General features: G+C 35.6%; 1 pseudogene; it reads right to left on the bottom strand.

Moving 5' to 3' along the window:
• Positions 1-5,624: 5,624 nt before the first annotated feature.
• LOC122746915 lies at positions 5,625-6,178 on the bottom strand (annotated as a pseudogene).
• Positions 6,179-7,804: the final 1,626 nt, after the last annotated feature.

Genomic DNA, 7,804 nt, shown 5'->3' with positions numbered 1-7,804 from the left:
GACTCAAAAGAAGTTTAAAAATGTAAATGGAGGGAAAAGTTACTCAATAAGGTTGAACTGTTTACATCCCTATACAGGAAGATGTTACTTATAACTCTTGAGAACTGTATCTCTATTTGGGCAAACAGAAGGATTATACACAGAGCCTATAAATATAAATTGTCTTTGATGTGATTATATAAAGAAAATTAAGGGGTTAAAAAGGGAGTTTTTAGGTAGAAGAGGAAAGGGAAGGTAAAATGGAGTGAATTTTATCATATGAAGAGGTTAAAAAAACTATTAAAATAGAGGGAAAGAAGGGAGGGGTGAACTCTCATGAGATTTGGTTCAGGGAGGGAATAACATATAAGTTCATTTGGATAAAGAAACTTCTTTAGGGAAGTAAAAAGGTAAGGGGAAAAGGGGGGACTGATAGAAGGGAGGGCAGAAGCAAGAGAAAAAAGGTAAAGAAAAGGTAGGGGGATAAAAGGGAGGGCATATTTTGGGAGGCAGGTGTAAGAAGCAAAATGTTTGTGAGGAAGAATAGGATGAAAGAAGGGGGAAAAGTACAAAGCGGGTAGGTAAATAGAATGGAGGGGATTAGACAATTAGTAATAATAACTGTGAATGTGAATGGGATGAACTCCGCCACAAAATCAAAGTGAATAGCAGAGTGGACTAAAAACCAGAATCCTACAATATGCTGTTTACAAGAAACACACTTGAAGCAGAGAGAAACACACAGAGTAAAGGTAAAAGGCTGGAACAGAATATATTATGTTTCAACTAAACTAAAAAAAGCAGGGGTAGCAATCCTTATCTCAGACAAAACAAAGGCAAAAATAAATCTAATTAAAAGAGATAAGGAAGAAAACTGCATCTTGCTAAAAGGTATTATAGATAATGATTTAATATCAATACTAAACATGTATGCACCAAGTGGTATAGCATCAAAATTCTTAGAGGCGAAGTTAAATGACTTACAAGAGGAAATAGACAGCAAAATTATACTAGTGGAGGATCTGAAACTTACCCTCTCAGAATTAGATAAATCTAGCCAAAAAATAAAAAATAAGAAGGAAGCTAAAAAGGTAATTAGAATGTTAGAAAAGTTAGACATGATAGATGTCTGGAGAAAATTGAATGGGAATAGAAAGGAATATTGGGGCACAAAACCCTCATAGGTAAATGTCAAAAGGCAGAAATAGTCAATGCATCCTTCTCAGATCATGACGCAATAAAAATTACATATAATAAAGAGCCATGGAAAGGTATACTGAAAATTAATTGGTAACTAAATAATTTCATTCTAAAGAATGAGTGGGTCAAACAACAAATAATAGAAATAATCAATAAGTTCATCCAAGAGAATTACAATAATGAGACAATATACCAAAACTTATGGCATGTAGCCAAAGCAGTGCTAAGGGGAAATTTTATATCTCTATTTGCTTACATGAATAAAGAAGAGAAAGAGTAGCTCAATGAATTGGGCATGCAACTTAAAAAGCTAGAAAAAGAACACATTTAAAATCCCCCATTAAATACTAAATTAGAAATCCTCAAAATTAAAGGAGAAATTAATAAAATTGAAAGCAAGGAAACTATAGAATTAATCAATAAAACTAAGAGCTAATTTTATGAAAACCAATAAAATAGATAAATAAACCATGGGCTAATTTGATTTTAAAAAAAAGAAAACCAAATTACCAGTATCAAAAATGAAAGGGGTGATTTTACCAGCAATGAAGTAGAAATTAAAGCAATATTTAGGAATTATTTTGCCCAACTCTATGCCAATAAATTTGACAATCTAAATGAAATGGATAAATATTTGCAAAAATACAAACTGCCTAGGTTAACTGAAGAGGAAATAAAATCCTTAAATAAGCCCATATTAGAAAAAGAATTTGAACAAGTCATTACTGAACTCCCTAAGAAAAAATCCCCACAGCCAGATGGGTTTACAAGTGAATGCTACCAAACCCTTAAAGAACAATTAATCCCAATACTATACAAATTATTTGGGAAAATAGGGGAAGAAGGAGTTCTACCAAATTCCTTTTATGACAAAAATATGGTGTTGATACCAAAACCAGGCAAAGCCAAAACAGAGAAAGAAAATTATAGACCAATTTCCCTAATGAATATTGATGCAAATATCTTAAATTAGATATTAGCAAGGAGATTACAGCAAGTGATCACCAGGACAATACACTATGACCAGGTGGGATTTATATCAGGAATACAAGGCTGGTTCAACTTTAGGAAAGGTATTATCATAATCAACAGCATCAATAAGAAAACTACCCAAAATCATATGATTATCTCAATAGATGCAGAGAAAGCTTTTGACAAAATACAGCACCCATTCCTAATAAAAACACTAGAGAGTTTAGGAATAGATGGTGCTTTCCTTAAAATAATAAGCAATATCTACCTAAAACCATCAGCAAGCATTATATGTAATGGAGATAAGTTAGAGGCCTTCCCAATAAGATCAGGGGTGAAACAGAGATGTCCCTTATCACCTCTATGATATAATATTGTACTAGAAATGTTAGCTTTAGCAATCAGAGAAGAAAAAGGAATTAAAGTAATTAGAATAGGCAAGGAGGAAACAAAACTATCACTCTTTGAAGATGATATGATGGCATATTTAGAGAATCCTAGAGAAACAACTCAAAAATTACTTGAAGCAATTAACAACTTTAGCAAAGTAGCAGGATATAAAATAAATCCATATAAGTCATCAACATTTCTATACATGAAAAACAAAGTCCAGGAGCAAGAGATAGAAAGAGAAATTCCATTTAAAGAAATGGTAGATAATATAAAATACTTGGGAGTCTACTTGCCAAGCCAAACCCAGGAACTCTATGAGCATAGTTACAAAACACTTTTCTCACAAATCAAATCAGATCTAAATAATTGGAAAAATATCAACTGCTCATAGAGCTAATAGAATAAAAATGACAATTGTACCTAAATTAATTTACCTATTCAGTGTCATACTACCTGAAAGTTATTTCATAGAGCTAGAAAAATAAGAAGAAAATTCATCTGGAAAAACAAAAGTTCAAGAGTATCAAGGGAATTAATGGAAAAAAAATGCACAGGAAGGTGGGTTGGCTGTACCAACTCTGAAGCTCTACTATAAAGCGGCTGTCATCAAAACTATTTGTTACTGGCTAAACAATAGAGTGGAGGATCAATGACACAAGCAACACAGTAGTACATGACTTTAGTCATGTGCTCTTTGATAAACACAAAAACTCCAGCTTCTGGAATAGGAACTCAATATTTGACAAACGCTGCTGGAAAAACTGGAAGACGGTATGGGAGAAAGTAGGCATAGACCAACATGTTACACCTTATACTAAAATAAGATCAAAATGGCTACATGATTTAGGCAAAATCGGTGATACCATAGGAAAATTAGGAGAGGAAGGAATAGACTACCTTTCAGATCTTTGGAAAGGAGAACAGCTTATGACCAAACAAGAGATAGAGACTATTATGAAATGCAAAATGGATGATTTTTATTATATTAAATTACAAACATTTTGTACAAACAGAAGCAATGCATCCAAAATTAGAAGAGAGGCAGAAAGCTGGGAAACAATTTCTATAGCTAGTACTTCTGATAAAGGCCTCATTTCTAAAATGTATTGGCAACTAAATGAAATTTATAAGAATCCAAGTCATTCCCCAATTGAGAAATGGTCAAAGGATATGAACAGGCAGTTTTCTGATGAAGAAATAAAAGGTATCTATTGTGATATGAAAAAATGCTCTAAATCACTATTGATTAGAGAAATGCAAGTTAAAACAACTCTGGGATACCACCTGACACCTGTCAGATTGGCTAATATGACAAAAAAGGAAAATAATAAATGCTGAAGAAGCTGTGGAAAAATTGGAACACTAATGCCTTGTTGGAGGAGCTGTGAACTGATCCAACCATTCTGGTGCACAATTTGGATTTATGCACAAAGGGCTATTAAGCTGTGCATGCCCTTCAATACCACTATTGGGTCTTTTTCCCAAAGAGGTCATAATAATGGGTAAAAGGACCCACATGTACAAAAATATTTGTAGCTGTTCTTTTTGTGTTGGTAAGGAATTGGAAATTGATGGGCTGCCCATTAATTGGGGAATGGCTGAACAAGTTGTGGTATATGAATGTAATGGAATTATATTGTGCTGTAAGAAATGATGAGCAGGTGAAGTTCAGAGAAACCTGGAAAGACTTGCATGAACTGATGAGATGAGCAGAACCAGGAGAACATTGTACACAGTGTCATCAACATTATGTTTTGATCAACTGTGATAGACTTGATTCTTCTCAGCAATACAATGATCCAAGATAGTTCCAAAGGACTCATGATGGAAAATGCTCTCCAAATCCAGAAAAAAAAAAGATCTGTGGAATATGGATGCAGATTGAACCATACTATTTATTTTGTTTTGGTGCTGTTGTTTTTTTTTCTTTCTTGAGGGTTTTTCTTTTTGCTCTGATTCTTCTCTTATAACATGACTAATGCAGAAATATATTTAATGTTATTTTCCATATATAATTTATGTCATATTACTTCCTCTCTTAGGGAGGGGGGGAAGGAGAGAAGGGAGGGAGAAAAATTTGAAACTAGAAATCTTATAAAAATAAATGTTGAAAACTATCTCTACATGTTACTGGAAAATAATAAAATACTTTTATAATAAAAGAGATTATTACTTAGAACTCATAGAAGGCAGGTTCTCACATCATGGACAAAAGAAGGGCAAAGATGTTTTCAAGATCTATCTAAAGAACTTTGGAATTAATTGAAAGACATGGGAGACCCTGACAAAGGACCATCCAGCATGGCATGCCTGCATCAAAGAAGTGCTGTGCTCTATATGTGAACCCAAATTGCAGTTATTCAAAAGAAACATGACCTCTACAAATTTAGAGACATATCCACTCCAAATGTTCATATGGACAATTTGTGCCCTACCTGTGGTAGAGCCTATTGAGCTCACATTGGTCTGATCAGACACAGTTGGACACATAGTAAATTGATTTCAACATAGTGATGTAATTTTAGCCCTCTTCCATAGGGAAGAACAAAAACCATTTCTTAGGATAATTCAATCAGATAAATATTTACTAATTACTTCCTATGAACTGTTCATAGTCCTAGCCTTTTAGAATAGAAATTGATAAAGCAATGTAGTTGATATCCTTATTGAAACTATTCTACTGAGCAGATACAACAAAAACACAGAAAAGCAGACACAACAATCACACACAAAAAAGAGAAGATATACTTCCACAAGATGTCACTAACAACTAAAGCAATCAGGAAGAGCTTTCCCTCTCAGCTGAAACATGTAGGAAGTGATTCTAAGAGGAGCAATAAGAAGGAAGTGCATTTAGGGGATACAGGACAGCCTATGTAAAAGCATGGAATGGAAGAGTCTGAATTTCTTTTTTATTCTCCTTTTTTTTTTCATCAGTACCAAGTCACTTTATTGGGATGTAAATTGTGGTAGTTGTTGGTACAGATTAGGAAAATTTCTAATAACCAAAATGTGCATCCACTGAAAGACAGGAGGAATAGTGCCCACAGTTCCCAGGTGTAGGGGAAGCCAGGTATGGCTTAGTTCTCATTGTCACTGTCTCCAAGGGTGTGCTTGTCAAAAAGATATTCTTCCATGCCAGAATTGGGGGCCCCATTTTGCACAGGTTGGTTACATGATCACCCAGTTGTTTGGTGGACTTTACCTGTGTGTCCAGGTAGTGAGTTTTGATGAAATTACATAAATATGGGTCGTTTTTGTATGTTGCCAGCTTGTGTATTTCCAGTAACAAGTGATTGACATTTTTTTTTCCAAGTGCAGACCACACTCCATTGCATTTGGTCCACTCTCCCACTCATCAAGATCTGGTTTCTTGATGTCTTGCAGGAAGATGTGACTGCTGCATTGGTTCTGCAGTTTCATCAGCTTCATAGCATGCTCCTACTCCTTGTAGATCTGGTGTAGGAAACGCTTGGCAAAGTTCTGCAGGGCCATGCCATCTTGGGGTGAAGTACTAAGATATAGACATTTAGATGTAGGAGGCGTAGAGCTCCAGGTTGATCTGCTGGTTGATGGTGGCTTCAGTGTCCTGGTGGAAGTTCTGTCACACCTGAGAGGGAGACGAGGTCATCATGATGTCAGAGATGGTGGAGGCAGCTTAGACAAGGAGAAGGCAGAGTGAGGAGGTAGCTGCACAGCAGCTGAGCTGAGGCGCCAGCAGGGGTGATGGCCTAGGGTGGCAGCCAGCTGCTGCTCAAATGGTAAGACAGAGAAGTGTTGATTAGTGAAGCTGAAGGTGGAGAGGTGGCTAAGGGCAGCTCCTGCTGGGAATGGAGCAGTGGGTTCCATTCAAGCACTATTGAAGCAGGAAACTGCTGTGACTCCCCTTCCCTGCGCTTTGGGCCAAGAGTGTGAATTTCAAGGAAGGAGGCAAACCTGTTTTATTTTTTAAATCACCATCCTTATCATTGCTAGAATTTGTATATCACTTTAAGATTGCCAAGTGCTTGCTTTACCTATGTGATCTCATTTGATCTTCACAACCATGTTATGTAAGTGCAATTATCTGCATTTTACAGAAGAAAATGAGGCTAGGTTAGCCCAGAGTCACAGAACTAGTAAGTATCTGACTCACTACTTGAACATAAACATCTCTGATCGATTTTTTACTTACTTCTCATGATAGAATCAGTCAGCCACTTAATGAATGAGCATTTTTTAAATTTATTAAATGCCTACTATTTGTCAGGGAGCGTGGTAGGGGCTAGAGATATATTTCTATTCTTTGGGCTTAGAATGTAAACTTCTTGGGAACATGGAATCTTTTACCCCTGTCTTACCACTAAAGATGACTTTGCCTCAAGCATACAATCAGATCCAACAAGCATTCAGTACACATTTATTATTTACCTGGCATAGCCTTAGAAGGTCCTAAAGAGCAGGGATTACTTTATCACTTGTCTTTGTATCCCCACTTTCTAGGACAATGCTTATTGATGAAATTACTTCATTGATGTGTACCATAATCAATTATAAGTTTCAGATGTGTGTTTCCTATAGCATCATTGGGGAAAAATATCTTGTTCCTAGAAGGACTTTGATTGAGCCAAGACAAGAAAAGTTAGGTGGCACAGTGAGTAGATCACTGAGTCTGTGGAAAAGAAGACCTGAGTTCAAACCTGGCCTCAAATATTTATGCGTTGTGTGACCCTGAGGAAATCACTTAACTTCTGTTTGCCTCATTTTCTTCATTTGTAAAATAACCTGAGGAAAGAAATGGCAAACCACCCTAGTATCTTTGCCAAGAAAACCCCAAATGGTGTCATGAAGAGTAGGATGACAACAAGAAAGACAATTGAAAAGGATATGTATATCCTTGAAGTTTCCAGCAGAGATCACATTAAAATGATCTTTCAAAGACTTCCAGACAGAAATTCTCCACTCCCATTTCCAATTTGCAACTGGTCAATTGGCAAAATTATTTCTCTTGGGCATATTCTAAGTAGATAGACTTTTAGCCTGATGATTCCAGCATTGTTCTATAAGATGACAGAGTATATATTAATGACTCTTTGAAATGACTCTCAAGAAAAACTTTATCACTGTATATTTATTTTATTCATGTTTAAAATATACTATTGCCTTTGAAGAAATTAAAATTTGTAAAACATGCAAAAAGGTGCAAAGAGCTACTACTCAGAGACCCATTATTTGTTATGGCATTTATTGTAATGGTAAGTGACAAAGGGTTTTTTCTCCT

Source organism: Dromiciops gliroides, chromosome 1, assembly GCF_019393635.1.
Source record: "Dromiciops gliroides isolate mDroGli1 chromosome 1, mDroGli1.pri, whole genome shotgun sequence".
NCBI classification, from domain to species: domain Eukaryota; kingdom Metazoa; phylum Chordata; class Mammalia; order Microbiotheria; family Microbiotheriidae; genus Dromiciops; species Dromiciops gliroides.
This window is presented reverse-complemented; position numbering and strand designations above follow the sequence as displayed.